This window comes from Triticum urartu, chromosome 7A (assembly GCF_056163025.1).
Source record: "Triticum urartu cultivar PI428250 chromosome 7A, HENAU_Tu73, whole genome shotgun sequence".
Lineage (NCBI taxonomy): Eukaryota > Viridiplantae > Streptophyta > Magnoliopsida > Poales > Poaceae > Triticum > Triticum urartu.
The window spans coordinates 339,006,234-339,015,048 of NC_141879.1; positions in this window are offsets into that span (position 1 = coordinate 339,006,234).

The following is an 8,815-nucleotide window of genomic DNA, read 5'->3' on the forward strand; positions in this document are numbered from 1 at the left end:
CTAGACATGGAGCATTGGATGCTAACCGGATAATATGGACTTGGAAGGATCTGGTCGGATTCGACGTAGTAGGGTGCGAGTTGAGATAAGGTCCAAGTCGGACAGACCCAACTATGAGACGCAACGATATGTCATCTGTGAGTCTCTAGTACAACACACATTCTATGTCCTAAGGCCTGAGCTGGCGCATGTACTCAAGATAGTGACAGACTTGCTTTGGGCCAACCAAACGCTACTCTGTGACTGGGTAGTTACAAAGGTAGGTTTCGGGCTTGTCCAGACCCATGTTGTGAGACATGGTCAAGAAAGATGGGATTTGCCCCTCCAATCAGGAGAGATATACTCTGGGCCCCTCGTGTGATCCGACCAAGATAAGCATGGCCATGCAACAGGGATTATGAGATAATCCACTTAGTGCTTGGCATCACTAGAACGAGAAAGAGGTTAGGCTAGCACAAGGATGACAGACTCACCCTGAGCCCGACAACATATATCGTGAGGCAAAGGGAACGGAAGTGTGATGTACAGGTTCGCCTAACCAGCTTCAACGAACGCTTGGAGTTGGCACGCTTTGCTAGAGGCTGCTACCGACTAGCCAAGTCGGATGTGATCTGACACGCGACCAAGTGAACGAGAACCTAAGGGTTCGCACGCTTAAGGGAAGGAACTTGTGAGGCCTGGTCCAACTCCGCGAGTGAGAAATGATCCTACTCGGACTCGGATCTAGGCCGAATAGATTTTGGGCTTTAGGGTCCATGCGACGCCCAAGTGTTGAACCCGCGATGGACGTCTATATAAATTGGGGGTGTGGCACACTCATTTCATTGATCGCTTTGGCGCTGTCACTAGGGTTTGCATGTGTTGCAAATAGACACCTCCACTCGTCGCCGGTTGTGTGATCGGACCTAGCAGTCCGCCGCACGTCGTTCCTCCTGCACGTGCGGATACCGTTAGAGGCGGTGCACCGGCGCCTCTCCGGCGAACCTGTATGAGGGATCCGATGACCGACTGTTTGAGAGAGGTCGGACAAGGAGGAGACGAACCATGCGGACACGCTGCCCCAACTGTTCTTCCACTGCACGACACTATGCGTCTAGTGGTAACGATCCGTGATCCATTCCCATAGCATGTTCCTGTTTGTTCTGTGTGTAGAAATTTTTTAATTTGCAGTAGACGCACCTACCGAAGAACCCAACAGCCATGTGAAAGGAATTTCTGGTTCCATGGTCGGGGAGACATCATCAACATCTATCATGTTCCTAATCACATATCTCCTTGCAATTTACAATATTTACAATTTGCCTCTCGTTTTCATCTCCTGTCAGATTCAGGGCTCTGCGGACCCAAGAAGGTTCAAACTCTGGAATGTGTGCGAAGATCTCCTCCTATGCTAATCCCAAGCTCACCACCTCACGGCCTAGGCTAACAGAGCACACGCAAGCGGGGAAGAAGATGAACACAACAGTTACCCAGGTTCAGGCCACCTTGCAGTGTAAAACCCTACTCCTGCTTTGTGGTGGATTGGCCTCACGAGGAGGCTGAGGATGAACAACTACAGTCGATGAACAACCTCACAAGGGCTTTGGTGGTGAGGATGTAACGGATCTGATCCCCCTCTACGATGGAGCCTAGTCTATATTTATAGTGGCCTTGGTTTTCTTCCTTCGAAACTTAGGTGGGAAGGGATCCCACAACGTCCAATTCAAAAGGGGACAAGTAGTACATCTTATCTGGACGAAAGGTGGTCTTCGCCTGCAAAGCTTCTGGTCGTGACGCAGCAATGGGCTCGGTGACGATATCCGTCCTGCCAACCTCGTGGTCTTGGTCTTGTTGCACCGGAATGGAAACCTTTGGGCGATTCCTCAGGGAGCCGCGCTCATCCTTGTCTCCTCTACGCCCCCTGGCACCTGCCTGGCCTTGGTTGTCATGGCTTGCGTCATCCCAGCCTCGTGAGGCTAGGTACCTGCATAGAAATCTTCGCTCCTCAAGAGGCAGGCTCGGAGAGCTACTCCCTTGGGAGGTCTTGGTGTCGTCCGCCTCGCGAGGGCGGGGGGCCCTGATGTCTACTACACAACTTTATTCTTTTAGACCCATGTTGGGCCTCCAAGCGTAGAGTTTTGTAGGATAGTACCAATTTTCCCTCAAGTAGATGACCTAAGGTTTATCAATCCGTGGGAGGCGTAGGATGAAGATGGTCTCTCTCAGAAAACCCTACAACCAAATAGCAATGAGTCTCTTGTGTCCCCAACACACCAAATACAAATGGTAATTTGTATAGGTGCACTAGTTCAGCGAAGAGATGGTGATAAAAGTGTAGTAATGATAGTAGATATTGATTTTTGTAATAAGAACAATAAAAACAACAAGGTAGCAATTGATAAAGACGGAGCACAAACGGTATTGCAATGCTTGAAAATGAGGCCTAGGATCCATACTTTTGCTAGTGCAATCTACCAACAATGCTAATATAATTGGATCATATAACCATCCATCACGTGCGATGAAGAATCACTCCAAAGTTATTATCTAGTGGAGAACATAAGAAGAAATTGTTTGTAGGGTATGGAACCACCTCAAAGATATTCTTTCTGATCAATCTATCCTAGAGTTCGTACTAAAATAACACCAAGATATTCTTTTCGATCGATCTAAGCAAGAGTTCGTACTAAAATAACACCATATGAACACATCAACCAACTCTAATGTCACCTAGATACTCCAATGTCACCACAAGTATCCATGAGTTGATTATACGATATGCATCAAACAATTTCAGATTCATAATACTCAATCCAACACAAAGAACCTCAATGAGTGCCCCAAGATTTCTACCGGAGAAAGAAAGACGAGAACATGCATCAACCCCTGTGCATAGATTACCCCAATGTCACCTCGGGAATCCGCGAGTTGAGTGCCAAAACACATACCAAGTGAACCAATATGATACCCCATTGTCACCTCGGGTATTCATAGCAAGACATACATAAAGTGTTCTCAAATCCATAAAAGTATTCAACCCGATAAAACAAAATCTAAAAGGGAAAACTCAATTCATCATAAGATACAGAGGGGAAAACACCATATGATCCGACTATATTAACAAAGCCCGCGATACATCAAGATCGTGACATCTCAAGAACACGAGAGAGAGAGAGAGAGATTAAACACATAGCCACTGGTACAAACCCTCAGCCCCGAGGGTGAACTACTCCCTCCTCATCCCGGTGGCCGTCGGGATGATGAAGATGTCCACCAGTGATGATTTCCCCTCCAGCATGGTGCCGGAACGGGGTTTAGATTGGTTTTTTGTGGCTGCAGAGGCTTGCGGCGGCGGAACTTCTAATCTGGGTTATTTCTGATGGTTTCTCTATTTATAGGATATTTTGGCGTCGGTTTTCACGCAAAGATGGGCCTCGAGGTCAGCACAACCCATCGGGACCCGCCTGGGCCCCCTGGCGCGCCCCGGTGTCTTGTGCCCTACTCCTTCACCTTCTGATCCTTCCACGAAGCTTCAGGGGTCTCTTTTGTTCCAAAAAATCGTCAAAAAGTTTCAGATCATTTGGAGAACTTTCATTTCTGCACAAAAAATAACACCATGGTAGTTCTGCTAAAAGTAGCATCAGTCCGGGTTAGTTCCATGCAAATCATACCAAAACCATATAAAATTGTTGTAAACATGGCATGAATACTTCATAAATTATAGATACGCTGGAGATGTATCAGCATCCCCAAGCTTAATTCTTACTCGTCCTCGAGTAGGTGAATGCTAGCGAAGTGCACAAGTTTGATCAATGATAATTTCAGTCACTTTTCCTAGCATCATAACAGCAAATCTTCCTCATAAAACTTATCATGATAAAGTAGCAATTGAAAACGGAATATTTGTTGTGGAAAGCTACCTATCATATTCATCACATATTCTTTTATTTTCTAGTATGGACATTTGGACTTTTATCTGGTTCAAAGCAATAGTCTAGTTTTGACATGAAGATATCAATACTCAGGCATATCAATAAGCAACCATGTCTTTCAAAATATCAACACTAAATAAATGTACCCCTAGCCCATCATGCTCAATCATTGATCCGATCATGAAACACACTTGCATATTAGCTACATCCAATGCTCAAGTACGATCATAGTGCCCCTCAGTTGGGCTTTATAAGAGAAGATGGAGACTCAAATAAAAATAAAATTTGCATAAAGTAAATAGATAGGCCCTTCGCAGAGGGAAGTAGGGATTTGTAGAGGTGCCAGAGCTCAAAGCGAAAAAGAGAGATAAAAACATTTTGGGTGGCATCCTTTTCCTGTCAACGAAAATGATCGAGTAGTTCCCAATACTTTCCATGCTAGATATATCATAGGTGGTTCCCAAACAGAAAATAAAGTTTATTCCTTTTCCACCATTCTTTCACATTCTACAGCTAGCCGTATCCACGGGTACCATCCATACCAACACTTTCCATGGAATTTATTATTTGGCAACATTAAGTAAATTCAGTTTTCATTTAGGGACTGGGCATCCCTATTACCTTTGCCGTACTCTCGTGCAATGACAAGTGTATAAACACTCATCTTGAGAATAACACATCTATCATGGAAAAATAACATCCACCCCCTACCGTTTTATGAGCGGTACGAGCACACAAAAAGGAAATTATTTTGAAAGTTTGAGATGGCACAGACAAATTTGCTTAGAACGACATTGAAATATCGCATATAGGTAGGTATGGTGGACTCATATGGAAAAACTGGGTTTAAGGATTTTGGATGCACAAGTAGTATTTCTACTTAGTACAAGTGGAGGCTAGCAAAAAGGTTGAGAAGCAACCAACCAAGAAACAAAAAATCACATAAGTGAGCATTAAGCATAACTAACACCGAATAATGCACCACAAGTAGGATGTAATTTCATTGCATAACTATTGACTTTCATGCTTGCATAGGGAATCACAAACCTTAACATCAATATTTTAGTAAAGAATAATTACTCACCAACATGACTCACATGTCACTATCATCATATCTCAAAACTATTTCAAAGAATAAAGTTTATTTTGTCCAATGATCTTCATGAAAGTTTTTATATGTTGCTTTTGATAAGCTCAAACAAATTTAAGTGAAGAACATGAGCATAAATATTTTCATATCTCAAAAACATATAAGTGAAGCATGAGAGAATTTCTTCAAAAATATTAAAGCACATCATGCTCAAAAAGTATAAGTGAAGCACTAGAGAAAAAGAGAAGCTATCTGAGGACTCTCTCTTATTTAAAAACTTTCAGATCAAAGTATTTTATTAAAACAGCAAGCAAAACAAAATAAAATGGCTTTCCAAGAATAGCACACATCATGTGAAGAAGCAAAAACTTAGGATCAACCGATACTGACCGATAATTGTTGATGAAGAAAGGTGGGATGCCTATCGGGGCTTCCCCAAGCTTAGATGCTTGAGACTTCCTGAAATACTATCTTCGGATGCCTTGGTGTAACACACCGGATGTTATTTACCTAATATGTAATCCAACTCTTGCCGTTTCTGGCGTTAAGTTATTTTATTTTCTCGGGTTCGGGTTTTTGTCTCTGTGTGTTGTTGTAGTTGTCATGCATCTCATATCATTTCATCATGTGCATTGCATTTGCATACGTGTTCGTCTCATGCATTCGAGCATTTTCCCTATTGTCTGTTTTGCATTCCGGCGCTCCGTTCTCCTCCGGTGGTCATTTCTACCTTTCTTTCGTGTGTGGGGATTAAACATTTCTGGATTGGACCGAGACTTGCCAAGCGGCCTTGGTTTACTACCGGTAGACCGCCTGTCAAGTTTCCTACCATTTGGACTTCGTTTGATGCTCCAACGATTAACCAAGGGACCGAAAAGGCCTCGTGAGTGTTGCAGCCCAACACCCTTCCAATTTGGCCCAAAACCTTCTCCGTCATCTAGAGCATTCGATCACGATCGCGTGGGCGGCCACCGCACCTCATTTGGACACTCCTAGCTCCCTCTAAGCCTATAAATACCTCCCCCATTCGAAATCACGGGTGAAACCCTAGTCGCCTCCCACCTCTCGCCGCCGGACACGTCCGACCCAGCCGCCGCCGCCATGTGTCCGCCTCCTATTTACCGCGCCGCCACCCCACTTTGTCTCCGCCGCCGGCCCTCGAGGCCCGGATCGAGCCCCTGAGGCCCACTTCGCCACCGCCACCGCCCGGTGCCTCTTCCTCCCGAGGCCCGCCGCCTCTCCGCCGCGCCGCCGCGCGCAGGCGCCGGTCTTCGTCGCTGGCGAGCTCCACCACAGCGGCCCCGCCCACTCCGGCCATCACCAGGCGCCGGCGACCCATGCCGCGGACGCCACCACCACCACCGTCCTCGCCCGGGGCCGGCGAGCCCTTCCCCTCCTCCGGCGAGCTCCGGCAGCCGCTTTCCCGATGGACTCCGGCGAGGCCCCCGGTGAACCTCGATCCACGCACCGGATCGAGATCTGGAAATTAGCATTGACCTAATTTTTTCCCTAAGTCTGCAGATTATATTGCCATGTTCATCGCATCGTAACTTTGCATCCGTAGATCAGTTTTGGGCATATAGCATATCAAAATGTTCGCCTCAGAGAGCACATCATTTCATCTCATTGCCTCATTTTCATTTGAGTTCATCTTGATGCCCGAAATGCTGTTGGAAGAGTGCTATTTGAGATAATTGTCAGATCGGCTGCTCCAAATAGCTATTTGTCATTTTTGCCACGATTATTGTGTGCATGATATGCCCCTGAGCTCTAAATGTGTTTTGTTATATGCTTTGCCATCTTTATAGACGTGCTATCCATGTATTTTTGTGATGTGTGTGGTGACTAGCACAAGCTTGCAAAGTGGTGCATTCGTTAATGCTGATTTCAGGGACTTAGCAATTCCACTAAGTCCTTGATCTGTTTTTATCAATATGCCATATGTTCATGGTGTTTCCTAGTGATCCGTGCCTCTTTTGAGGATGATCAGTAAGGGTTATTTGTTAATCTTGTAGTGCTCTATCCATCCATGTCTTTGTTTGCATTTATGGAGCACCCTAGCTTGAGTCAATCGAGCTCTACTTTTGCTATTTCGTGAATCTGGGCAGATTGTCTACTTGTTAGCGATTTTGCCGAGGATGTTGTAGTTGATCCGTGCATGCTATGTTATTGTTCTTGCCATGTCTAGCTTGTATAATGTGTTCTCTTGATGGGTGCATGCTTATATTGTCATGCCTTGCTCTGTAGTGAGTGCATCGAGCTCGTAAATATGCCTATTTGATATCTGATTTGCATGCTCCAGTTTTTCTCTAAGTCTGTGATCTGTTTACATTTTTTGCCATGTTCACATGCTTGCAATTGTATTTTCCGGTCCCTTTTGGCTCAAGGTCACTTAGGGACTTTTGTTAAGCTCTTTGAGTAGCTCCATTAAATGCCTTGCTTTGCCATGTTCAGTTCTTGTAGAATATAGTTTTCTTGCTTCAAAGTGTGCTACCTGATCTGCAATTCCAGACAAGTGTTAATTTCAGTAAGTCTGAAATCTGTTTATCAATTGCATTTTTGCCATGCTTGTTTGAACCTGTTAGTGAATGAATTGTCCGTAGCTCAGTGTTCATCTTTTTTTAAGCTTCATGAATGGATCCCTGCCATGAATTTTGTTGCCATGTTTGGGTGCTGTAGCATGTTTAGCTTGTTGCATTTAGATGGCTACTTGCTGTATATCGCAGACCGGTGCCATATTTGAATTCCTTGCCATTTCCAAACCATGTCTCCGATTCCAGTGTTCTTTATATTATTTTCAAGAGAAATCATCTCACCTTTCAAGTGGCACACTTGTATTACCAAGTTGAGGCCAGGTTCATTCATTCCTTGTCAAACCTTGCATATGCATCACATATCGCATCCCGCATAGCATACCATGTTTGCATCATGTTGTTTGACCTTGCACGTGGTTGATTGTGTCCTTTTGCTTGTTTGTCATGTTTGGGTAGAGCCGGGAGACGAGTTCGCTAACGAGGAGCCCGTTGAGTTTGCTTTCGAGGATCCAGTCAACTCTGACAACTTTGCAGGCAAGATGATCATACCCTCGAAATCACTTCTATCTTTGCTTTGCTAGATGCTCGCTCTTTTGCTATGCCTATGCTACAATGCCTACCACTTGATTCATGCCTCCCAAATTGCCATGTCAAACCTCTAACCCACCATGTCCTAGCAAACCATTGATTGGCTATGTTACCGCTTAGCTCAGCCCCTCTTATAGCGTTGCTAGTTGCAGGTGAAGATCGGAGACCGTTCCTTGTTGGAACATTATTTTCTTGTTGGGATATCATTATATTATCTTGTTATCTTAATGCATCTATATACTTGGTAAAGGGTGGAAGGCTCGGCCTTTTGCCTAGTGTTTTGTTCCACTCTTGCCGCCCTAGTTTCCGTCATATCGGTGTTATGTTCCCGGATTTTGCGTTCCTTACGTGGTTGGGTGATAATGGGAACCCCTTGACAGTTCGCCTTGAATAAAGCTTTTCCAGCAATGCCCAACCTTGGTTGTACCATTTTCCACCTAGCCTCTTTTTCCCTTGGGTTTCCGGAGCCCAAGGGTCATCTTATTAAAAAACCCCGGACCAGTGCTCCTCTGAGTGTTGGTCCACCTCGTCAGCCGCCGGTGGCCACCAGGGGCAACTCTGGGCTGGCCTACTAGAAGTTTGGACAATCTGAGTGTGCCCTGAGAACGAGATATTTGCAGCTCCTATCGGGATTTGTCGGCACATTCGGGCAGTGTTGCTTGATTTGTTTTAACATGTCGAAGTGTCTTGTA